This window comes from Cinclus cinclus, chromosome 13, assembly GCF_963662255.1.
Source record: "Cinclus cinclus chromosome 13, bCinCin1.1, whole genome shotgun sequence".
Taxonomy (NCBI): Eukaryota; Metazoa; Chordata; class Aves; order Passeriformes; family Cinclidae; genus Cinclus; species Cinclus cinclus.
The window spans coordinates 4375610-4401889 of NC_085058.1; the positions used below are offsets into that span (position 1 = coordinate 4375610).

Genomic DNA, 26280 nt, shown 5'->3' on the forward strand with positions numbered 1-26280 from the left:
AAGTCAGTGCAGCTTCAGCCTTCTACGTGTCCTATGCCTCCTGCATCACCTCTGTCTACCTATTTCACCTGCACCTCCTCTTCCTCCTGCATCTCCCGTGCCTCCAGCATCTTCTCTCCCTCTGTGTTAACTCTCATTCCTGCCTTGCTTTTGGCTCTTGTACTACCTTTAGTTCTGCATCCTCTGCCCAATGGGGCAGCCCATACTGGTGCCACACAGGACACAGTTCCATGCCCCTGTGAAAGACTTACTGGAGACTGACTGGAATTAATCAGCAAGAATTACTCCCCTGGAGAGGTCACAGCTGTCAGCCAAATGCTGTGGAGCTGCAGCTCCTGAGAAGCAGTATCAGATGCAGTATCAATGGCCTAAAAGTTAGAAAGTCATAGAATCCCAGAATGGTTTGGCTTGGAAGGACCTTAAAGCTCATTTTGCTCCACTTGCTGTCACAGGCAGGGACACTTTCTACTAGACCAGGTTGTTCCAAGCCCCATCATCACACAAGTTATCGTAAGAAGTGCAGTGTTCTGAATACTTCTTGTTCAAACTGAGCTTTGAGAGAAAGAAAAAAGATAGGAAACTATAAGGGGGTGTGACAAATGGGCTTTTCAGGAAAGAAAAAAAATTAAATAATTGGAAGATTTGTTAAGAAGAAAATTATTTTAATGCCTTAAAAACATGACAGTGCTGACAAAGCACTGTAATAGCACAGTCAAAAGTAATCTGAAAATGAAGTTTTCAAACGTGGGCCTCCATTGATCCCACTAACTGCAGACATTAGAACTTTTCATGTCCTTTTTTTATCCTGTTAGGCATCCATGGGGCCTCACTTAAGCTGGGCTGTCACTCAGGGTGATGTGCTGTGGTGGCTCTGATGTGTCAGTGAAAGATGTTTAACTGTAGGACAAACAAATGTCTCTGGCCTTCAAGAAACAATTTTCCAAAGGTTGAACTCATATTGACTCATGCCAGCTCAGCAGAGAAATACTCTCATTGCAGCATACTGGGAAACAGCAGCATTTCCTGTAAGGGAAAATAGTGGAAGGAGCCAGGAATGAATAAGCAGACTTATTGCATTGTGTGTCATAAAACCTCTTCCTATGAAAGGGGTGAGTAGGGTTTGTTAAAGCATTGATGAAGTCAAAGAATAAAATTACAATGAGGTATATAGGATAAAATTATAACCTCCAGGTAGATAAGTAGGTTGGGTTAGGAAGGAAACAGGTAATAAAGGAATTGGCCTCTTTGGGAGGTAGCATGTGTCATCTTCTCCCAGAGCATCCTTCCATGTCATAGAATGCCCAGTGAAGAAATCTCACCTAATATCCAACCTAAACCTCCCCTGGTGCAACTTGAAGCCATTTCCTCTGGCCCTACTGCTTTATGTCACATTCCTTGAGAAGGATATGCATCACACAGGAACCTCAGAAAGAGCTTCTGCACTTCTGTCCATGGCAAAAGGACCATGTGTGTCTGGGACAGTCTTTTTGTTCCAACCACTCAAGTGGCCCAAAGGAAGCCACTGGAGTTTGCTGATGTGCTGAGGGCTCGTGACATTTTTCTGAATGTCCTACAGAAGGAGTTCAGATGGGCTGACTGGGGTGTTTCCAAATCATGGCAATGGATGAGCATTAAATAGGGACTTACTTTGTCTCCTGGAGCGTGTGTTGATTTGAAACAGCCTGGTTTATGGCCTGGGGGAGGGCCATGAGGGTGGCTTCTGTGAGAGGCTGCTAGAAGCTTCCACCATGTCCAATGGAGCCAGTCTCTGATGGCTCTGAAGATAGACATGATACTGGGACAGTTAGAGAGGTTGGTAACTCCTCTGTGATGACATATTTAAGAAGAAAATCAAAACAGCGCACAAAGCTTTTTTTTTTTTTTTTCCAGGGGTGGCGAGACACTGCAGCTGGGGGCCATCCCTAGTGCAGCATGCAGTGATGCACCATGGCTGCCACCATTTTGGTGCAGCTTGTGACAAGCCTTGCCTGCCTGGCTGCTCCTAGCCAGCTGCGTCACAGGCAAAAGGGCAGAGCCAGTGGCAGCGTCTTCTCCTCCTGGCACACGGCATGAAGAGAGGTGTTAAATAATGTCAGTGCCACAGTGGCTGCCACTGCCCACGCAATGGCAGCAGGGTCACATGGCTGGCAGCAAAAACATGGTAAGTACCTCCCCAAGCATGGAACCTAGACCGAGATCGACCTCTCAACGCTGCGAAATCCTGCAAGAATCTTTGAATTAGTGGAACTTGCTGGCAAAGGTACTTATGAGCAGCAGTTTTTGTTCTAGTCAGAGAAGAAGAGGAAGTGAAAATGTGAGGAAAACAACGTAGCAACCCCAAGGTCGGTGGGAAAAAGGAGAGGGAATAGGTGCTTCAAGCATTGGAGCTGAGATTCCTCTGCAGGCTGTGGTAAAGACTATGTTAAAACAAACTGTTGCCCTGTAATGCATGAAGACTTCTAAAATCACAGGCATATTTACATTCCTCAGGAAGTTTCCACAAAAAAGCAGTCCAAGGACTTCCCAGAGGATCACCTGAAAAGATGCAGAAGCCCCAAATACCTGAAGGTAAAAGCAGTCATTAAAAAGGCATAAACAAAGGGCATCATGATTGTTTTGCCACATCTCCAGATTTGAAAGGAGGCTGAAGTAACCTTTATATAATGCCATTAGCATTTTCCAGCAAAAAACAGAGGCATTTTAGGAGGCTGAACAATATCTTTTCTTATCAACCAGAAAGGTTAGAGGTATTTATCTGATTTAATATTTTATAATTTATATGAAGTGACACAGAAGAATAAAGCAGGCTGGCCTAGAGGTGGCTGCAGTGACAAAGCAGAAGCCACCCTCTGCTCTTCTAGCAATGCGCAATGGCCTGGGTGTGAGCCAGGTCTGGGAACAACATCCCTTGACCATCAGCTCTTCAGAAAAATTGATTTTGTGTTGTGCCCTGCTGTGATGAGGACCCCAGATGCCAAAGTCAGCTGCCCCACACTTACAACACTGCCACTTGACCCTATTTCAGTGTCACATTTGCAGGAGCTGGCACTCTACCATCGCATTCGCAGGGGATGAAGCATTTTACAGAATCATAGGATCATGGAATTATCTAGGAACAGAGTCCAGCTTCCAGGTCCACCACTAAATCATGTCCTCAAGTGCTGTATCCACATGTTTTTTTGAGCATTTCCAGGGATGGTGACTCCACCACTGCCCTGGGCAACCTGTGCCAATGCCTGACCACTTTTTCTGTGAAGAACTTTTCCCCAGTATCCAATCTAAACTTCCCCTGGTACAACTTGACTCGGTTTCCTTTCATCCTATCCCTTGTTCCATGAGAGCAGTGCTGTAACCCCACCTGGCTGCACCCTCCTGTCTGAGAGTCATGGAGTGCAAGAAGGTCCCCTCTGAGCATCTCTTCCTCTCAGCTGCTCCAGAGCCTTTCCCAGCTCTCCTCCCAGCTCTGGACACGCTCCAGCCCCTCAATATTTGTCTTGGAGCGAGGATCTCTTGCACTGACTGTATCTTCAGCCTGCCTGTCCTCTGTCCTTTCCCTTGTCAGGAACACAGCCTTGACTAAACTGTTGCATCCTCCACAGAGGGAAGGAGTGAGATGCCCCTTCTCTGGAAGAGGGAAGGACAGTAAGAGAAGAGGGAAGATATAGGTTTCAAAATTAGGTTCCAAATCCCAGGAGGACCCAAGGCAGTCAGCACTCATGTAGTCGGGCACCAATGTTCTCCACAACAGTGACTTTGAATCTGGAGGAGCAGCAGGTCAGGATCAGAACTCCTCTCTGGGACCCCAAACTGCCCCATCTCACATGCCCTGAGGGCATGTGGGGACTAGGGACCTATGGGTGCCCCATTGCTCTAACCATGCAGGCCTTGAGTAACTATTGCCTATTTTTCATCTCTGGCAGGGAATGGAAATGAGGATGTTATTCTTTGCTGAAACATTCTGGAAAGTCATAGCTGAAATCCCTCACTTGTCTCTTTCATCTGTTTATTTTTACCACTTAATAACACGTCTGTCTTGTCAACTACTCCTGACACTGTGGCAAGAAAATCCAACTCAGTGAAGACAGCTTTATCAAAGAGACATTAGCTCTTCCTTACTGTGTGACACCACATCAGTTCTTCTCCTGTGCATGAAGTCTGGTCGATAATTTCAAAGTGTGTCTTCTATCTGTTTGAGGGGGTGATATGACCAATATATTTGAAATTGTTGCTTGTTATGCAAAAGGTTATCCAAACTGTGAAGATAAGAAGCAATTTCAAGCGCCTCAAGGAGCCTCCTTTCTTTGATGATGTGTTTTTCTTTTCACTGCCACATGATGTAACAGACCTAATTTCAAGAGATTAATAACAATGGCAAAACAATCATTGAAATAAACTGTGATAGAGGACAGAACTCTGGGACAACATGAAAAGTCTGTGCTATCAATAATTTCTCACCATTAATAAGAAAATCGTGGTCTGAAAGCTTCACTGTGACACCAGACCTGCTTCTGCCTCTGCTTTCCAAAGAGGTGCCCCAGGTCTCTGCAAAGGTTCCCAAATGAAGGACAGAAGTGCAAATCTCCTTATGAGTTATCTTGGGTTTATTAGCTTGACAGTGGATGGCTTCACTCACCCTTTTTGTTTCAAACTGTGCTCCTGGTTTCATTCCTGAACCATCCCCCTGATGGAGAGGCCTGGAAGAACTGAATCTGAACCATATGACATTTTCAAATGAACTGTTTTACCACTTTTTCCTTATTTTCTTGCCCTACCATGACAGGGAGAAGGGTTATTTCACTGAAACCGAGTCTTGAAACTCCCAGTTGGGTGTTCGGAACCACTCAGAACACATGCACTCTCCTGGGCATATTCTGGTATCACAACCACAGCATTGATTGGGAGGGAGTTAGAGGCAGGACAGTTGCCAGCACTGGGAGAGAGGAGAGCAGTGGATGACTCCACGTGCAAAACATGATGGAAAAAGGCCATCTGTGACACACTGGCTGTGACAGCAGCACCTGGATTTAATGATTCCCTCCTCACTTGTACTGAGCCCATATCTCTCATTACTGTCTTGTGCATGGTCCCGTTGTGCTCAGAGGAAGCTGACTTCCAGTACCTGGTGCTCCAGAAGTAGTCCTCAGCTAATGAAAGCAACCCTCAGCATTTCAGAAAACAGGTGATTCCCATATAATATCCATTCACAAGATCATTCTCTTCACTCCTTGTCCACATGAAAGGCAGTATTAACTTCTAGAGAACACAACAATCTGCCCTTTGGGGAGCTCCTTCCTTCTCTGGGAGTGAACAGCCCTTGAATGCCTTCAGGATCTCTCCTGCCTGTAACAGAAACTACTTCCAAAAACTAGGCAAAGACGACCAAAACTATATTGTTGAATCTTGGAATTTCCCTGTCTGTCCCTCTACATGTTTTATTACACTTTGAGCATATTCCATCAACAGCACTATGCACTCTGCTCTGTAATGTGCAGTAGGAAATGATCTTGCAGGTTTTGTACATCCTGGAAAATCTCTTAATGTGGAAAATAAGAGTAAATTCAGATTTACTCCTGTGACGGAGAAGGATTTGTTCCAAAAAGATGGAAAGAGTTAAGTGAACTGGTAAATGAAATTACTCAAGGTTGCCCCATAAAGAATTTTTTCCCCCAGAAATGACTCCTGAAATGAAGAACCTGTCTTGTGTTTCCTTCTCTCTTTTGTTGGGGCTGGAGTGTGGCTGATGTGAGACAAATCCACCTCTTCCTTCCATTAATCACAAAAATGCCAACTGAATATAAACCTTCAGGAATCTGCTGCCAACAGTAGGGTGCCAGGCTGGGGTGGATCTGCCTATACACATATAGCACACCTCTTGACTGCACTTGGCCTCAGGACTTTCCAGTAACAGACTGAAATGACATTTTCAAGACTCCCTGATTTCTCTGATTTTCACTGCCCTGTTTTCTCAGTCCTTTTGGGTACACTTGCCTTGTTTTGTCAGAATCGCCAAACCTCAGCAAAGGAGCCAAGAACTGCATCCCAAATGAATTCTGTAGCAGAAGAACACATCAGGCTGTTGTCCAAGGTCCTTCCCTTTAACATATCTGCCCTAGCAGAGAGGAAAAGAAGGGCATCTATCTAAAAATAAAATTATTGAATATTTAGGTGCTGCTATTTTTGTCATATATTGCTTTAAAGCTTCAGTTCACTTGGTGCATTTTAAAGACTTGAGTGAAGGAAAGCACCTGTATTACTTACAAAAATGGTTCTAAGTGCTGTTTGTAGCCCCTGGGCACAGCCTGGCCCAGAAACAGAGGAAGTGGAGGGCAGTGGCTGTGGAAGGTAAAGAGGCAGAAAGAGACTATAAACTGGAGCTGATGTCTTGATCCAGCTTTGTCTGCTGCTGCCTGAGCACTCCTCCCTTTCCACCCTTCCAGCTGGCCCAGCAGGTTTTAATAAATACCTATTTGATTCTTTTAACTGTCTAGTCTCTGTTCCAGGTCAGACTCTCTAGGCATCAGGTCCATAGTTCCATCCCCTCTTACAAGGACTCCAGCTGAGGCCCAGGACACAAAGTCCACCTTTGCAATTCAACAAGTTCCCAGACATGGCAAACCATCATCTCAGGGAATGAACCACCATGGGAATATGGTGGTTACCTTGGGCTTGGCTGCACAGTCTCCTTGGAGAAGCAGAACTGATGACAGGGACAAATGTTGTGGTTTCCACCAAGACAGGAGACCACCTAAGCCACCAAAGAGCCACACTTACAAAGCAAATGGACAAATCACAACAAATGAGGACTTTTTTTTTTAATCTACGTGTTTCACCTGACATAATTTCACTAATCATTTGATCCGCCTTCTAAATCCAAACTTCAGTATTGTTAGTTACCTAAAAAAAGAAACAGTGCTCACCCAGAAGAGCCTAGAAGCTCAAGCTGGAATCATGAAACCCCAGCAGATCAATATTAAGTTACATGCTGGCAATTAGAGAGAAAATAAACAGTTAACTCAGAGCCACGTGAAGCTCCATGCATTAAAAACACCAATAGTGTTTTATTCAGAAAAAATAAACAGCCTTGCTTTGAATGAGACAAACATTCACATTAGATGACATTTGGCATGATGATGTGAGCCAGGAACAAGCTGTGCTTCAACAGCACAGGTGGGTGTGAATAATCCTCACAGAGGCAAGGAGACCTCCAGCTCCTCCCAAATGCCTGCCAAGCCATTCCCACTGACCTGTCCCCAGTGGCTGCTGGTGTTGAGTTGATCTTTGGTTCTTCCTGAAATTAGTTTATAATTTTCTGGTTTAGCTTCTCTATCAGCCCATCTTATTTAAACTACATCCCCTGAATTTTTTTGGTTTTTTGAGCTTTAGATTCTTTTTCTAGGAGACTTTCTAGTCTGCAGCCAGCTGGGGCCTCTCTTCTTTCCCTTGGCTCTATTCACTGTGAGAAGAATAAAAGCCTCCTCTGTTCTCTTTGGACAGCACTTGTAGAATGGTTTATCTGGAAGCAATGCTTCAGATTTTTCTATGCTGCAACTGACACCACAGACAGGGATGTATCTTCACTGTTGAAGGAGAACAAAACTGAAAAAATTCTGCCTCCAAACCTCTTTTAAAGCAAGACAGAGCTCAGGCATTCTCTGCACCCCACTGCCCTTGACCTCTCAAGAAGTTCTGCCCTCCAACCTCTTTCTTCCACAGAACCACAACAGACAGAAGAGAACTTCAGTGGTCTCTTGTCCAGCCCTCAGCCAGCTTGGATCAGGTCATCAGCACCTTCTGCAGTCCAAAGTGAGCTGTCCTCCAAGGATGGAGACCTCACACTTCCCTAGGGTCACTGGCTGCTGCTGAGCAATCACCTTTATCAAACATTTATTAGGGAAGCAATCAAGGAGGGGCCTGTGCCCACCCAGGCTGTCCTTAGGGCCCTGTTCACCTGTGGCTCTCCCTGGACAGCTCGTTCTCCATGTAGTGCTTGAGGCTGCCCACAGCACAGACAGGCACACAGACAAAACACTTTGAACTGATAATAACTTTTTTGAGATTATCCTTTCTCAATCTTGGTACATTCTATCTCTCCTGTAGGACATTCTGCACCTCTGGAAGAGCTCAGAACTGCAGAGGGCTGAACACCTTTTAATGACCTTGTACCATGCAGGAAGGGGCAGCTGTCGGTGCACCTGCCTCGACTCTGTTATAACACCTGTCTCCAATGTAAACACACACTGAATGGAACATCTGACATTCCTTTTCCTGGCAAGCTACTGTCTCCCTCCCCTCTTATGTTTCAGAAACACATAAAATGTGTAACGTAACACCTGCTTTGACACAGGCATGGGAAGGAAACCACACTGGGACTCCGTGGAGAGCCTACACTATTTCACTTGGTCCCTTTGGTGCAGCCCTGTGTTCCCTGCACAGGTTGGTGATATCCAGCAGTCGTGGCTGGGATTTGAGCCAGAGGGGTCTGTAGTGTTCGTGGGCTTCTCATCACATTCAATGCATCAACATTTGTTTTCAGGCAGAAAACATCAGCCTGTGCCTTTGCCTTGCAGCAACGCCAATTTTGCCTGGTAATATTATGACTGGTGGGTGGCCATGTCCTCTGCCAGACACCACAATGACTCCCTGCTGATCCTGATGCTCCCATGGGACAGGAATACTCCCAGAGGGAATTGAGACCCTGCACATCACGGGGTGAAGATAGGAGAAACCTTTCTAAAAAAGCAGACTTGGCCTCATTCAGACAGGGCAATGCCAAGACTGGGAAGCAGCTGATTGATTCTGACAGATTTAGCACTCAAATTGAGGCCTCAATTAAAAGAGCAGCTCCCAAGGCTGAGGCTCAGGGCCTGTCCTGCCCTGGGCCAGCCTGAAGCAGTGCCAAGCAGAGCTTGCCCAGGTCGCTCTCGTCATTCTCCTCGGGCTCGCTGCTGAAGTTGGAGGGGCTACTGCTGGGCAAGCTGTGCCCAGAGCCTGTACTCAGGGATCCCTGGCCTTTTGGGTCAGTGCTTGGCGTCAATGCATCTTGCAGGCACACACTGCCTGTGCAGGCAGGAGCTTGCTGGGAGTCACTCCTCTGGCTGAAAAACTGCCTTAGCAGGGATTTCTGGAGGGTCATTTGCAGGCTTTCACAAGTCTTCTGTTTTGTGCTTGGATGGATGTAATGCAAATCCAACTGCAGGACCACATCTGTCTGGAAGGGGGGAAAAGAAAGCAAAGTGAATGGGAGAATTGGATTGGAAGCAGAGCTTTCCTACTGCTGCTGCCAGAAAGCAGCCTTGTCTGGCTGCTGTGCAGGCTCACAGCCCCATGCTGTGGCATGATGGAGCAACACTACTGCCAGAGAAAGTGAGCTGTACATACTCATACAGCTCAGGATGCTTGCAGGCCTCAGCCATAGATTTTGGATTTGATTTCTCCTGAAATCAGGTCATGTGGGATCTCATCAGCTCCATCAAGGCACTGTCACTGCAAGCATCACCCCTGGGATGTGGGCACAGGGGAGCAGGAGCAGCTGCACCATGGCCAAGGCCAATGCACATGGGAGAGAAAAGCATGAACCACTTACAGCCCTGGAAGTGTTCAAGGCCAGGTTAGATGGGGCTTGGAGCACCCTGATCTAGTGGAATGTGTCCCTGCCCACGGCAAGGGGTGGAACAAGATGAACTTTAAGATCCCTTCTAGCCCAAACCATTCTGAGATTCTATGAACTAAAACACATCTCACACTTCAAAAGCCAACAACTTTAACCAGCAGCGCTCCACAGGGATCTACTCACAGCCTAGCACTATTTTAGAATTTTATAAAAGAAATAAAGAGAATAAACACATTTATGGCAATCAAACCTCTGAAAACAGACCCCCAGCATGGCACTGTGCCTGAAACACCTGTAAAGAGCAGGGAGATGTATAATGGAACAAGAAGATTTTGGCAGGCAATGCCTGGTCCAGGTCTCCTGTCTGCACTTGAATGTAAAGCAGAACAACTGGGAAAGGTTCAGAAAAAAGCTCCAGAAACAATCAAGAACTGAAAGCACTGCCATATGCTGAAGCACATCACGTACAGAGCAAGCAGAACTTGCTGTAGGCAGATCCAGGCAGCTGCTTGAGAGCAGCTCTTGGTGTAAGATCCACTGGCTGTGTGTTAGGGAAGGAAGAAAAATCCAAGTATGAATAAGGTGTATACTGCTATCTGAGGAGACACAAGCCAGGGGACAATCAGTTCTGTTTCTCTCATGGTCTTTAAATAGTTTGAGGGTGTTTTGAAGTGTGCCAAAGAGGCACAGCTTGGATCAGGCATGGCAGTGCTACTCTGATGACTGGAGATCCTGGCCAGCCCATGAACTCATCTCTCAGGCAAGCACACAGCCTAGTGAGACATTCCACCACATGAAATAACTGGGCAGGTCTGGCCTCCCAGTGGTTGATGGGGGAAAGAGCAGCCTCCCTAGCCAGGCAGCACAGAAAAATAAAACAATCCATGACCAGTGATGCCTTTCTCCGCTCTCAGCAGAGGCTGCTGTGCATCAGCTTTGATAGGAAGATCAGGCAGGGGAGACAACACAAAAGCAAAGAGCATCCACGCTCAGGTTCTGCAGCCTGATTGTAAATCAGAAAGATTTTGCTGAAGTGGAAAAGGTGAGGTGAAAGGACAGTGCTCTTCTATGGAAACATGCTGGGAAAGCTATGCGTGTCCAACCTGGAGAAGAGAAGGATCAAAGATGACTTTAGAGTCCCTTCCAGTGCCTAAAGGGGCTCCAAGAGAGCTGGAGAGGGACTTGGGACAAGGGCCTGGAGTGATAATACAAGGGGGAATGACTTCCCACTGCCAGAGGACAGGGTTAGATCAGATATAGGGAAGCAATTCTTCCCTGTGAGGGTTGTGAGGCCCTGGCACAGATTGCCTAGAGGAGCTGTGGTCACCCCATCCCTGGAAGTATCCAAGGCCAGGTTGGACAGGGCTTGGAGCAACCTGGTCTAGTGGGAAGTGTCCCTGCCCATAGCAGGGGCTGGGATGAGATGAGTTTCAAGGCCCACCCCCAACCCAAAGTAGTCTGTAATTCTGTGATTCTGTAAAAGAGGGTGGCTTTTGTGCATTGAAGATCAACAAGCTCCTCTTCAGTCTGGATGTGACACTGACACAGACATGTGGTCAGAAAGGCATATCCAGCTCCAGCCATGCAGATGGGGACACCAGTTACATGAGAGTGCAGAACTGTGGAAATTTTCCTATCAGCTACTCTCTACCTGAATTTTCTGCAGTGCACAGAGCTGGAAGATGCAGTCCAGCTCCTCTTGCTTGTACACAAAGGCAAGTAGAGTCTCCACATGGTCCAGACTGTTCTCCCTCTGGATTGCCACGTCATCCATGTCCTGGGTCAGGAAAACAAGAGGAAATGCAAGGAAATATCAGCATCAGCATGAAGCATTGAGGCACAACTGCCCATCAAACACATGCTCAGGTCTTGATTAACACATTGGCTGGTGGAAATGCTGTGTATCCTAAAGGAAGTACTATAGAAAGTAAAAGGAATGCAGAAGTTTTACCCACTTGCCTTGTGCATATCAATGAGAAGACCCTGAATAGATCTTACTGTGAAAAATGGGGTACAGTGGGATTTTCAGTAGAGCAGGAAGCAGCACCAGCTGGTATCACAAACACTGGTAGTGCCAACAGGGTGTCATGGAGGGAGCAAGTTTTCCAAAGGCACAGCTGGAAGCTCTGAGTTGTGCTGAGTGCTGATTTATCCCCCCACCACCTACAGAACTGCCAATTCTTGCTGAGTTACTCAAATTTAACCAAAACAGCACCACATCTATGAGAGCCTCTTCAGTACTGATTGAATCATGGAGCCACTAATAATACCACAGGAAGAGACAAGGGAATAAAGGCCTTATAAAATCATAGATCATGGAATATCCTGAGTTGGAAGGAATCCACAAGGGTCATTGAATTCAAATCCTGGCCCTGCACAGACACCCCAACAATTCCACCCTGTGCCTGAGAGCATTGTCCAAAGGCTCCTGGAGCTCTGGCAGCCTTGGGGCTGTGACCAAGTCCTTCTTGCTTTGGATTTGAGCCCTCCAGTATGGGTGACAGACCACCCTGGCCTTCCCTGAACTGCTGCCTGCAAGCAGCCAAAGCGATTTAGTTCTGGCCAGGAGAGTATAAGGAAAAACATTGGATTCCAAATGCTGGCTGGGATCTGAAGGCATCAGGTTCACCCCTGCATGCAAGGCTGGTGGAACACAAGTAGCACCATTGCTGATCCAGTAGGTCACTGGAGGCTGAGGAAACACCATTTATCTCTGTGCAAAAGAAAGCCAAATCCATCTAATCCATCTCTGCACCTGGCAGCTTATTACTAGAAAGATAAACTGGAGGGAGTTTGGGGAAGATCAGGCCGGTGAATGGAGACTAAACCTGGGGGCCAAAGAGGCAGGAAGGAGATGAGCCAGATGCTGCTGACGCAGGGCTTGGGCAGCATAGCTGCAGAAAGGAGGGTGTAGCCCTGCCATGTCCAGCCAGCTCGATCCTCCAGCACATGCTCTGACCTGCAGAGCTGCCTCCAGCCCAGGGGTCCAACAGCAGAAGGATGTGGAGCTGCTGAAGCGAGTCCAGAGGAGGCCACACAGATGCCCTGGGGGATGGAGCCCCTCTGCTCTAGAGCCAGGCTGGCAGAGTTAGGGGTGTTCATGTGGAGAAGAGAAGGCTCCAGGGAGATCTTAGAGCCCCTTCCTATGCCCAAAGGGGCTCCAAGAGCTGGAGAGGAACTTCGGATAAGAGCCTGGAGTGACAGGACAAGAGGGGAATGGCTTCCCACTGCAGGGGCAGGGTTAGATTAGAGATTAGGGAGAATGTCATCTCCACTTTGGAACTTCCTCCCTGCAATTCAAACCATTACTTACTTCCATGTTGGAAACAACCTTATAGATTTTGAGGCCTCGTAAAATCAACATTTTTGCTTTTCTTGCCTAAACTACAGTTGCATTGCTCCTTGCTTTCATTACTTTGTCTGTTTTAGTTGGCACACTTTTTTCCAGGAAGCACAGACCCAAAACTGGACCCAGTGTTCCAGCAACAGCCAGAAGAACCAGACAGGATCTCACACAAATCTCAGAGTTCTAGTTTGCAACCTTGACATGGTTTTGTGCCCTGTTTTTGTCACCTCAGCTGTTTTGGGCTCTGACCAGATCTTGCAGTCTCATCTCCAGCTCCCTCAGCACTCATGGGTGCACCCATTAGGGTCCTGGGTGCTTGTGAATGTCCAGTTGGTTCAGTGCTCCCTGACCTGGTCCTGTTCCTCCTCCAAGTGTCTCTCTTGCTCCAAACCTTCTCCTTAATTTCAGGGTTCTGGGAGTCCTGAGATATTTGTAGAAGCCTTTCTTGCTGTCCTCAGATCCAGCTCCACATGGGCTTTGGCTTTCTGAGCCCCATTCCTACAAGCTTGAACCACATCTCTATAGTTCTCCTACATTACCTGCCCCTACTTACACCTCTCACACACCTTTTGACATGTGAGCTCAGTTAGGAGCCCCCAGCAAATACACGCAGGCCTCCTGATGCCTTTGCTTGATTCCCTGTTCATCAGGATTCTTGAAAATCCACCAACTCTCCAGGGCTGTGTCCCACACACACGTGGTTCTCCAGCCTAGTGATCTTTAAGATATTCACCTGGGCAAGGAGCAACCTGCTGTGTCTGCTTTAGCAGGAGCACTGGACTGGATGATCTGCAGAGATCCCCTCCAAAACCAAACACTCCATGATTCTGTGATCTCAAGGGATTAATTAAAGCCATGACACATGAGATTCAAAGCCCGTCAGCTGACAGCAACTCATTATCCGCAAGTATCTGCAGTCTGTTAAATTCCCAGCCTCCACAGCCTCCTGTTCCACAAACTAATTCCCAACAATACTCTCCTTGATAATTTCTGACTGTATAGGACAAAGTGGAGAAAAGGATTTTCTGAATTAATGTTTTTAGACAATTCATAATTGTTTATAAACCTTTCCTTATAAACATATGGTGGGATATGTTTTGCAATGAAGATGGTGCCAGGAATTGGCAAGGCCAGATTTTAGCTGGCCCAGAAATAGGGATATTCTAAATAAATGGGGGAAGGTCGACTCGCAAGGCCATTATGTCAAGCAGCTCCAGATCAAGTGTCTGGAAAACAAGGAAATCCAACATAAAGTTTTTTAAAAAGTAAGGATTTAAACAGTATCAAGAAAAAAAAATGGGAATGCCTTGGATTCATATGCTAGAACAGCCTCTCCCTCTAATGACAGTGCTTGTCAGGTAAAAATGAAAGTCAGGCAAGACACAGTATGGAAGGGAATATGAGATAACTAAAAGAAATGGATCAATGCTAGAAAATTCTATCGTAAGTATTCCTGGCAAACCCACAGCAAGCCCATTTACGTCCCTTTGATAATCACAATGTGGGCAAATGGTGGGAAAACTCCCATTTCCTACATTTCCCATTTCCTCAATGAAACAGCTCTCTGTTCAACAGCTCTGGATCATTCCCCAGGGCTTACAGCTTCACATTCAGCTTGGTGTTGTTGGCCTTCAGCCCCCAGCTCCTTCAGCTCAGCCATGCACATGGGGCTTTGTTGTAATGCACATTTATGGTTTTGTGTTGCACTGAGGATGGTTTGTTCTGTTTCCCCTCTCGGTTTGTAGCGTGGTTCTCCCCTTCCCTTAACCCCTTCTCTTTCCCCCTGGCCAGCCCTGAGTGGCTGTGACCAAGGGTTCCTCCACCTCTGCTGGGATTGAAAACACCCCGCATTTCCCATGCTCTCTCTCTTCTCCTTGGAACTCTTCAGGACAATAAACTTGGATCATCCCGGGAAGGAGAGCCTCCTCTAATCTTTTGCCTTCGTCCATGCCGGATAAAAATCCCCCATCTCTCTGACCCCAGCTGGTTGAGGCAGGTCAGAGAGACCAGGGGGAAGATCTGACAGGCTGTCGCTCCAACGTGAAGGCTTTCTCACGGAAGTTTGAGAGCCTCATGCTCTGGCTGAAGTCCTATCTAAGGATTCATTAAGCCTTTTGGATTGCTCAGCTCCTTTCTAGCACGAAATTTCTTTCTGCTCAATATTCTGCTAGAAAGGGACAAACTGGTTGCTTGTTTTTGAGCCAAACAAGTCAGTCTGGGACAAAGGACTTTTCTTTGCAGCAGTTTGGATCACCCAAGCCTCCAGGAAGGGGTGAGTGACCCTTGCAGCAGGCAGGGACCCCAAAAGGACCCCAGTGTTGGGGTGGTGCAGCCGGTGCTGCAGCAGAGCAGGGGGATCAGCCAGTCCCTGTGCGTGGCAGCAGAGCCAGCACGTGGCCCCTTCTAACCCAGGGTTAGGGGGGAACAGCTGCCTGTTTTCCAGTTTTCCTGACTGCAAGAAAAGGTAGATTGTTTGCGTAGTTTACATTTAACAATATGGGTTCTCAATTGTCTACGCAACAGAGGAGTTTATATCCCCAAATTCGGGAAATTTTACAGAGTGGAAATGTTAGAACTTCTAAAAGATGTTTGAAGCATTTTTTTGTGTTGGCTATCTATTCAGTTCCCTCAGTTTACCCTGCAGAATGTAAATGTAACCTTTTGTCAGAAGGTTATATGTGTTAACACAGTCTTCGCTTATGCACTGTAGTTGTCACACAAGCAGTAAGGTTGGAAAAGACCTTTAAGATCAAGTCCAAACTGCAACTGTTTTGAGCCACCTTAGTTTTTAGCGACCAGCGGGGATGTGCACGCTAAGTAATTTTTCTTGTTGTTGTAGACTAACCCAACCGACTTGGCCAAGTTGATTTTTCAGATGCCTCAAAACAAATCCACAAAATTAATGGATTCTGTCATCTTCACGCTGTATAACTATGCATCCAATCAAAGAGAGGAATACCTGTTGTTGTGACTTTTCCAAACAGCACTGCAGGAAGAGATCAAGTATGTGGTAGCATATGGCACATTTTTGCTGTTGAATCAGTTTTGGCAGTTCCTGAAATTGAGGCCACTTTCATGTTAAGTCTAGTGCTTATATGCAGATAATGCTAATCTGTACCTTCATTGTCCTCTTCCCATTTCATATCTGTTAATGTAGTCTATAAAAGGGGAATCAAATATGTCCACTGAAGATGAGGGCTTTTCACTTCAGTCAAGATTTCACTGCTCAACATGGCAACTGCTTTTGATCTGATGCAAAGTCATGCTAAAATTCAGTCTAATCTCAATTCTCATCAATAGATGTCTGATTATAAACACATCCAACAACTGAAAATTTAGGCTTTACGAGACAGGAAGAGAGCTAAATCTAAGATCTCTGGATTTCCAGAAGCTATTGAGGAGTCTGAAATCTCTGTTGTTTGGCATTTCTATTTCCTGTCAATTTTAGAAACTCCGGCTGTCCTCATACATGTTTTATTGGATTGGATAGGCCTTAGGAGCTCAATGTTACATGACTTTAGTTCTTTACAATGCAGAGTGGCACAACTTACTGTGAGGAAGAATATGCAATGAACTTTTTGAGGAACTACCCTTAAGCATTTTTTGGGAATGCTTTTTAAGCATTCAGGATAATATATGTCCTGAAACAAATAACAGCTTCTAAAAAAGGTTACCCCGTCCCCCCCACCACCCCACAGTCATGCTTGGAACAGTAGTCCAGGGAAGTGTAGGCAGAGTTATGCATACTTCAGATTTCATATATATTCTTTCTTCTTCAGATCAAAAGTAGACCAGATACATGAAATTGTGACTGGGAATCCTACTGTTATTAAAATGGTGGTAAGTTTCAATCGTGGTGCCCAAGGTCAGAATGCCCTGAGGCAGATCCTTGCACCAGTTGTGAAGGAAATAATTGATGACAAGTCACTTAATATCGAGATGGATCCTGTGGATATTTACAAGTCTTGGGTTAACCAGATGGAATCTCAAATGGGAGAGGCCAGGTATGGGATCTGTTAATACTGTATTTTTCTAAACATGGCATAGCTGCTTTGCATTGCTCAGGTAGTCATTCAAAACCATCCTTGGCTCCACTGCATGCATATGTCCAACTGATTGTCAAGACAGCTTTCATCTGAGAGTTCTAAGTTCGTATTCTGTTTATGGTGCTGAGAGTATTGAAGCGGAACGTCATTAGGTGATGGAAGAAGAAATGCTCTTTTGTGCTTTCCTGTGTTAACTTGATAGCTAGCTACGAGATGCCCTCTAACCTAAAAGAATGCATTGTAAAAAAATGTATTTGGGAGTCTCTTCCATGTCAGTCCATATTCACGTCATGCATGACCTGTGCAAACAGGTACTATTCACATGCACACAAAGCAACTCTTGCTGGCAGAAAGCATTATATTGCAGTTCTCTTGATCCTAACATCTTTCTAATTAATAACAGCCACTGATGACCCTGATGATATATTGAGCTATGTGATTTGGTGTCATTCTGGTTTCTTTTTCTTCAGTGGTTGTGATTTGCTAGAACTGGTGGATTCTGTTGTGTTATTGGGGCTTTTTAATGCACTTTTAAAAAAAGGCAAAAGCCATACAGATGAATGAATTCCTCCATATCTAAAGCAATCTGCAGTCATACACCTTTGCACACTTTATGCAAAATTTTGAACATGTTAAAAATGGAAGTGAAGATGCATGTTCAGGTTCTTCTCTATACATGAGATCTAGGATACACCTTTATGAACTACCAGCTTCATCTATCTTGTGCTTACTGGCATACTATGCAAGAGTTTCAGCTGACTGAAAAAAAGATTATTCTTTCAGCAGCATGTTACATTGATTTTATGGATGCTGCTCTATCTTCTGCTTATATCCAAGTTTTCATCATCTTAATAAATACCCAAATGCATAGTTTTCATTTTCACCAGTTTGCAGTCTGAAGTACCACTACGTGTTATGGACGATGCTTTTCTTGCCTAGTGTGCATGCTGTAAATTAGATTCAGTTTTGAATTGGCTGGGTCTTTCTCTCAGTGGCCATTGCAAGGGAAAGTAAAGGAAGTAAAAACAAAATAATTTCAGCTCTAATGGTGCCAAACAGGTTAGTTAAAGGTAGTGGATAGCTTTTGGCAGTGAAGCGAATGTTTCTGTGTCGGGCTATACGTTCTTGAAGTCCTAGCTTGAGTAATATTCTCCTTTATATGTCTGACTTTTTCAAATAGCAAACTGCCGTATGATGTTACCCCTGAGCAAGCCCTAAGTCACGAAGAGGTGAGGACACGCCTGGATGCCTCAATCAGAAACATGAGGACAGTGACAGACAAGTCCCTGTCTGCCATTATTAGTTCAGTGGACAAAATCCCGTGAGTCTGACGCACCAGTGTCATCCCTGAGAAGTTGCTGGTGTCCTCGTGCTTGCAGCAGTCTTATCTGACCTTTTATTTCTCTTAGTTATGGGATGCGTTTCACTGCCAAGGTCCTCAAAGACTCCCTGCATGAGAAGTTTCCTGATGCTGGTGAGGATGAGCTTCTGAAGGTGAGGATCTATACAACTTTGTGAATAATTGTCAGCCAAACTGGCTGTGGCAAGCCCATCTCATTCTTCTGTTCTTATGTGTATGTGTGGAGAGGAGTGCATGTAAACATATTCATTTACCTCTGCAGATAGAAAATATTTCACATCAGGCTATTGATGTTAGCTTCATACGCATCACTTGAGATGCAATACATTGTTTAGAAGGAAGTATCCTGATGCTTCTGTTTTGCTTTTAGTATCTTGGACATTTGGACCTTTAGGTTTTTTGACCTGGGTTTACTGTTGCTCCTAGAAAGTAAACCTTGGGTTAACTAGTGTGATCACAGCCCACTGTTCTCTCCTTAAAGAGACAAGTTAAAAAGTCTGTATGCAAAATTCTGATACTTCTAATGCTTCATCTATAACACACTAGGATATTTTGGTGGCACTATGTAGAGTCATTTGCCATGATGCCTAGTCAGTTTTGTACTTTGCATTTCAGTTGGTTCAGAGAACTAAAAGGTTCCTAATATTAGTTGCTCTTAGATGACTACAGCATTGGGGTTTTCACTGACATTTCTTTGGTTTCGTGACTTTTGTTAAATTGTGAATTTCTGCCCAGGAATGCTTTACTTCTTAATACAATATAGTTTGGTTATTAGTATACTTGACGACACCTCTTTAAGCTTCTCTGCCTCTGCTTCATTGCAAAATAATTGCCAATCTGAATGCTGTTTTCTTCTCTCTTCTAGTTCTGTGCTTTCCCATTCTGAGACATCGGTTCTTTCTATGTAGGTGAATTAATTTCTTCCATCTGTAAATTTAGGTGGAAAACGGCAGGTTTTTTTAATCCTCATGGAAACAATCTAACTGTCCGCATGAAAGTCAAAACTGCAGTTGCGTGCAATAGCTACTTGTAGATTGATTTTTAGAAACCAAAGATACCCATATAATATACTGTTCTTTTTGCCCTGCAAGTTCAAATGTCATTAACTCAATTTCTTTCATGGATTTATTTTTTTTCTTTTTACTGGCAGTAAACAGTTTGACTGTTAATGGTCAGCAGACTGTTAACATTCCACCGTATAATTTGTGAGAGTACAGCAGAGTCTTGAATAAAAACACTCGTCAAAACATGATCTCACGGAAACCAGTTACTAATTTCTGGGACTGCTTAGCAATGGCTAGGTTTTTTCTCTGTGTTTTCAACTGTTTGTTCAGACCCCAGTCTCCTCCATGCATTTAAGTCACATGGCAAGCAGGTGAACCCAAGATTCAGTGGTGTAGCCTTCTGCAAATGAACATGTGGTGAGAGAGCTTTTTTAAATCAGCATGGTGAGTTATTACCTTTCCATTGCTAGAATTACTTTTGGCAAAATATCAAATACAGGGTCAAAGAATATTGTGAGCATATGGATAATGTGATAGTCTCTCATTGTAGTTCTTTAAAATGTACTGCTGCTCACATTTGACTAGGTAAATTGGATTTTTGAAGCATCAAATGCCATTTGTTTTCTGGACTTCTGATTTTCTTGCTTCTGGATTAAATTGTTTCTCACTAATTAGGGGTCTGTGCCTGAATATGTAGCTGGCTTATAGAAGAAAGCTTTTATTCTGAAAGAGAGAAGGGCTTTGGACAAGAAATGGGAAGTAGTCTTCTCAGTTTAACTTCTTGGTGTGCCATTCTTCCTCCTTATTTTCGCTTTGTCAGAGATGGCAGCCAATGCTGCATGCTTCTTTAAAAATTTGCTCTTGTTCCATACTTAAACTTCATTACCAAATTAGTCTGTACCATGGTTGCTCTGCCCTCTGTTAGGCTAACTCAGTTGCATTTAATTCTTCTGATAGACTGTCTCATGCTCATATCAGTAGTTCATTGGTAACTTGTAGTATCTCTTGTCTGTACACTTTTGTAAGTTGGAGTTCTAAATCTTTACACATAGTAAAATGTACTGCTGTCTAGTCCTGTGATTGATAGTACTCAGGCTTTCCTCTGTGTTGACTGCCCTATTGCATCTTTATGATACTGGTTTTTTTTTTCTTTTTCTTTTTCTTTTGGACACTGTAGATTTTTTGGGATGGTATGTGCTTCTATACAGCAGAACCTCTGTCTTGGAAAGAGGCTTACAAGGAAGTAATTTATCAAAACACAGAGTAGTTTTAATAAAATTTGGTTGGGTCCTGTACTGTTGTTTATTGATGTATTATTTCTCTCTTCCCCAGATTGTTGGCAACTTACTCTATTATCACTACGTGAATCCAGCCATTGTTGCACCAGATGCATTGGACATCATTGACCTTTCAGCTGGAGGTCAGCTGACAACAGATCAACGCAGAAACCTTGGTTCCATTGCAAAGATGTTACAGCATGCTGCATCCAATAAGATGTTCATGGGAGACAATGCTCATCTAGGCATCATTAATGAATACCTATTGCAGTCAGACCAGAAATTCAGGTAGAAGACTGTAGCTGATTAAGCTGGGAAGTTTGGCATAGGGTAAAATTGCAAGTAAAAACGGAAAATACTAAATTTAGAATATGGAAAATTCTGTCTCTGTCAAATATGCAGTCTGTTAAAAATAAAAGAGATTTCACTCCAGACTGCCACAGGCATCAGTGACAATGGTGGATAAAATGTGTACCTGGAATTTATGAACAATGCATTGTGTGTTAATGAGATTGCAAAGTCAAGAGTTTAGAATATTTTTCGAAGAGTTTTTGTGTCCAAAATAAAGGTGGTTTTTGCACATATTGTTACGGTACTTTGGATGTGGACAACCAGAATGGACATATATTCTTCTGTCCTATGTGACCCCTGGTTCCACATGAAAATCTAGTGGTGATCAGGAATAAAGCAGGTGGGCATTTACCTATTCATGTAGTTGAAGTAAGCTTTTGTTCAAGAATCGTCGTATCTCCTGTGTTTTGGAAAGAGGGTAACCACAGATAGTTGGGGGCAAAGGATGACAATGCAGTGGGGGCAGGAGAACAAGGTCACTGAAGCCAGTTCTGTCAAATCTAAAAATGGGCAAATATCAACATGGTCCGTATCAATGATTGAATTTACTAGTTGCTTCTGATTTGTTAAACTAAAGCTGACAAACTGTAGTATGCCATAGTGTACCATAGTTTAAAGGGGAGACTCTATTCTTGAGACTGTCATGGGGAGGTAATACTCTTCACATATCACATGACTCTCAGAGTCATACTGATTGTTTTCTCCTTCTTTGTTCTGAAGACGTTTTTTTTCAGGCTGCCTGTGAGGTTCCTGAATTACAGGATAAATTTAATACTGATGAATATTCAGACTTGGTGACTCTCACTAAACCAGTAATTTATATTTCTATTGGTGAAATCATCAACATGCACACTGTAAGTATACGCCAGTCACATTTGCTCCTTATAAGCATTGTTTACGACGAAAATGCTGCTTCATTCTGAAACACGAAGGCACCAAATACAAGGCTGAAAGTTGTCATGATTGTAATTTGCAAGAGCTTGTTGATTTACAGAATGAAGTCATTTAGGTATGGCTTCACTAAGTTTTTTCTGAAAGCATTTGAGTATGTGACATTGGCACAGCTCTGAATGTTGACATTGCTACTTTGGAGTTCGGTGATTTTTTTTCTAGAAAATACAAGCCTGAAGTAATGAAATTCTACTATCTAGAAAAGGATGTACTGTTAAAACATAATTGTTTTTTCTGTTCATCTAGTTGCTCTTAGACCATCAAGATGCAATTGCTCCTGAGCACAATGATCCAATTCATGAGCTGCTGGATGATCTCAGAGAGGTTCCTACAATTGAGTCCCTAATAGGTGGTCTATTTGTTCTATTTGGTCCTAGTTTGTTCTGCTAAATTAATACGTGATATTGCCTTAAATGACCTAAAGTGCAGTAAAGAAACAGTAAGAAATCATTACAGGTCGTTTAGGAGGATGTGCTCTAAAGAGCAGCAGCAGATTCATTGCATTATATTTTCTCTGCATAATTTACTGCCCTGAAAAAAAACAGGGGTTCTTTCTCTTCTCCCCACCCACCTCACCTCATCCCACTCTAGAAGTTTCTAGAAGACAGATGGATATTGATGTATTTTCTTTCTTCCACTACACTGGAGCAATTTCTCTGTGCTTGTGTCCCTGTTCCAGCTTTTGTGCAAAGGTCTGTCCTCCTTTCTGGAGATGTGTAGGTGTTCCTTTCTGAGTGCAGTAATAAATGTACGAAATAGCATGTGTTCCTTAAGAGTCTTAGGCATCTGGACAAGTAACATTTTTCTCCTCCTTTAGAGTTTTTTTCCATAAGGAAAATAGAATTTTATCCTTTCCTGGTTGGGGGAAGAAGGAACTATCACTACTAATCTGTGAAACTCTTCTGGAAACCTGAGGCACAGTTTACTGCTTCAGGATATAACACATACTGGAAAGATTTTTCTCAAATTTTTCTCCATTGGTTTCTACGTTGCAGTTATTTGAAGTTTCTAATCTGTGGGGGGAGGGAAGCAAACCAGGCACAGTTTTTGGAGAGGATACTCTGACAGCAGAAACTTACCTTGAAATTGCCTAACGAGAAAGGTCGGAACTTTCTAAAGGAGTGATTGCAACCACACTTTCTTCCAAGCACTGGCAGAGAACAAAATGTAAGAAGCGTTATGTGGATGAGCACAGACCATGGGTTTAGCTAGTACTTGCCCTCCTTCCCCATTTCATTTCTCCTGTGTGCATAGTGTCACTGTGGCTAGCATGTCAAGAGTTCAATCTTTCTGCAGGCCTTTAAAAAATGGGGGGAAAGGTACCAACAGTTGTTCTGGTGAAAGTTCATATGCAATTAGAGCAAGAAAATTTCTTTTTGATGGGATAGCTTACTTTGTTCAAGGGATGATGACAAGCTTGGACGCTAACAAGGGCTTTGTACTTAGCTTGAAACGTATTTTGTTGAGGACATGAACATATGGGCATCATCACATTTTTGTTTCTAAAGTACTTTAGGCAGTTGAGCCACTCTTCTCAGTGAGATACTGAGATATAGTGTGGAATACATGTAAATCTTTAAGGCGTGCAAAATGCTGATTTTGTGGTGCTTTTCTGGCCAGTGCATTCTCTCAGATTTGTTACGAGAAAAGTCTGTATTCTATATTCAAGACGATGTCTTTAAAAGTTGGTTTGGGTGTTGAAGTGTCCTTTTGATAGTATAGGAAACAGTCTGTTTTTTCTGTGATCTGTTATGTAGGGAAAGATTACGAAGTCCTAACAGTCAAGAAGGTAAAGAATGTGATTTAATCTATAAACACTCTGCTTGGCAGGGGAAGATACTGGCAATGTTAATGACCCCAACAGGGAAATGCTAGCAAAGACTGAGGTTCCTCTCACACTCACTAATAAATTTGACGTTCCTGGTGATGAGAATGCAGAGATGGATGCATGGACAATTCTGTTGAAGTAAGTAGGGGGTAACTACCTGGTACGTTGCTCAAAAGAAGAAGCAACTGGAACTTTAACAGTTAATCTGCATGTGAAAATAAGAGAATCGAGGCATAATTTAAAGAAATGTGTGGGGACTGCTACTCTAAGTACTATGAGATTGTAGCCATGTCCTTTTCCATGCTGTGGCATGACTTTTAATTGATGAAGACTTAAGAGCCTTTTTGAGATGCATGGGTCTTACTACCTTAATGGAAACAGAACCATGGACTGTCAGGAATTTTATTATTGTCAGAATCTGTATTCTGGAAAACTTTTTACTGATAGTGGCTCTTGGCCAGTTTTCAGTAAACCCCTATTGCTGAGATATATAGAGCAGTGACCTGACATTCAAATGCATGTTTACCTCCTTTGATGCATTCATGGTCAGATGCTAGACAGTTTAATTGAAAAATCTTTGGTCAGCATGCACTTGGCCTAGGCAGACAAGTGATCTCCCACAAGAAAATTTTGTCTCCAAAAATAACTTTAACCAGACTTCTTAAAAGAGACATCAGTATTTTCCTACCCACCAGACGAAGGTGACATTGATTTCAAAAGTAAAGATTTACCAGTTGCACTGGTAGCCATTGAAGTTGTGGATGATGAGGAAGGTGCCTGTGTGATGCGGTGTGTGTGACTCCTAAAGTAATTCCAGCCTGACTGCCGAGATGCTGTTTGGTTTTGTTGTGTGGCTTAAGGGCAGAAATGATTCAGAGTGGACACCGACTGTGATTAAATCTCAGCTCAAATCATGACCCCCAGGAAATGACCCTGTCTGTCACCAGACTGGAGTTGAGATCTACCTTGTCTCCCATGCACATAAGAAAGTAATCCTTCGGAGTTTTCTGATACCTGCTATAGATCACTAAAGCGTGCTTGTGGATGGATAATATTACAGAGCTTTTCTGCTTGCACAAATGGGCTGTGGCTGCTACCTGCTTTATTTTTCACCTTGAATGCAGTTTCTGTGGTCCACGTGGCAGTACTGGGGGGACCTTGTAATATATGGGGTAGCATCCTTGCTGTTCGAGGGAGTTTCTGGGAGCAAATTGTGCATATTACAGAGAGGAACTTTTTGGGTGACCAATAATAATGTTTCCAATAATACACTGTCCAAAAAGTAAAATGCTTCTCAGGGTTCTGGTCTGGTTTAACCTATGACTACTTGAGTGCTCATCTAGTAATACTCTGACTTTAAATAAAGCAGTAACATTTGTATTGTTGCATTTATTACATTATTTATTTATATATATATATATATACACATATATACACATTATTTATTACATATATTACATTACAATTTTAATCTGATATAATTAATATTATAATATTAATACATTTATTTAAAAATATATCTTTATATATAATCATATAGTGGCATATAAATTTATAACTATGGAAATATAAATGTGTGTAAGTATACATATAAATATGAAATAGAAATATAAGTATAGAAAAAATTAAAAATATATTTGTATGAATATAAATTGCAGAGATGGGTAACATATTTCTATCAAATATACAGTATATAATATGAATAATGAAAATATATAATGTATAAATGCAAGTTGTAAATAGGAGAACAGACATATAAGAATATTAAAATATAGTTTAAAATCCATGTTTCACTGGTTTTATTTGGTTAGAGGTGGGTTTCTTTATAAAGAATATCAACCAAAATAGAAATATGCAAATAGACACTATATATGTTTTTCTTAAATTTATTTCTAAAGAGATTTGTACTGCTAATCGATTCTATTTCCAATATGAAGATACAGTATCAATATATTGATACATTATAATTTTAATCTAATTAATCTTATATTAATAACTAAATTTATTTGTAAATCTATATAATTGTATCCAGACATAAATTTATAAATATAAATATGCAAATTTGAATATGTGTAAGTATACATATAAATATGAAATAGAAAAAAAATACAAGTATATATGCAGTATTTAATATGAATAAAATTATATACTGAGTGGTTTATAATGTGTAGACTATATGGATATATGAATGCCAAATATAAATAGAAAAATGAATTGAAATATAGTTTTAAAATAAAGGGGTTTTAATTTTCTGCTTTGTTAGAGGCCAGGCTTTTCCATAAATGATATAAAAATGTGAAGATATAGAATATATAAATGTGTGTGTGTATATATATATATATATATATATATACATATATATATATATACACACATAAAATACAAACAAATATTAGTAGTATAAAGATTTCTTAATAAAAATAATATTGTACCCATGTTGTAATTTATGACAATATAAATTAAATTCAATATCCAAAAATAGGTATTGATTATGAATATAAATTAAT

The 26280-nt window shown here is 42.8% G+C and overlaps 1 pseudogene; it reads left to right on the plus strand.

Moving 5' to 3' along the window:
* The first annotated feature begins 15792 nt into the window (after positions 1-15792).
* On the plus strand, positions 15793-24572 carry LOC134049334 (ras GTPase-activating-like protein IQGAP1; annotated as a pseudogene).
* Positions 24573-26280: the final 1708 nt, after the last annotated feature.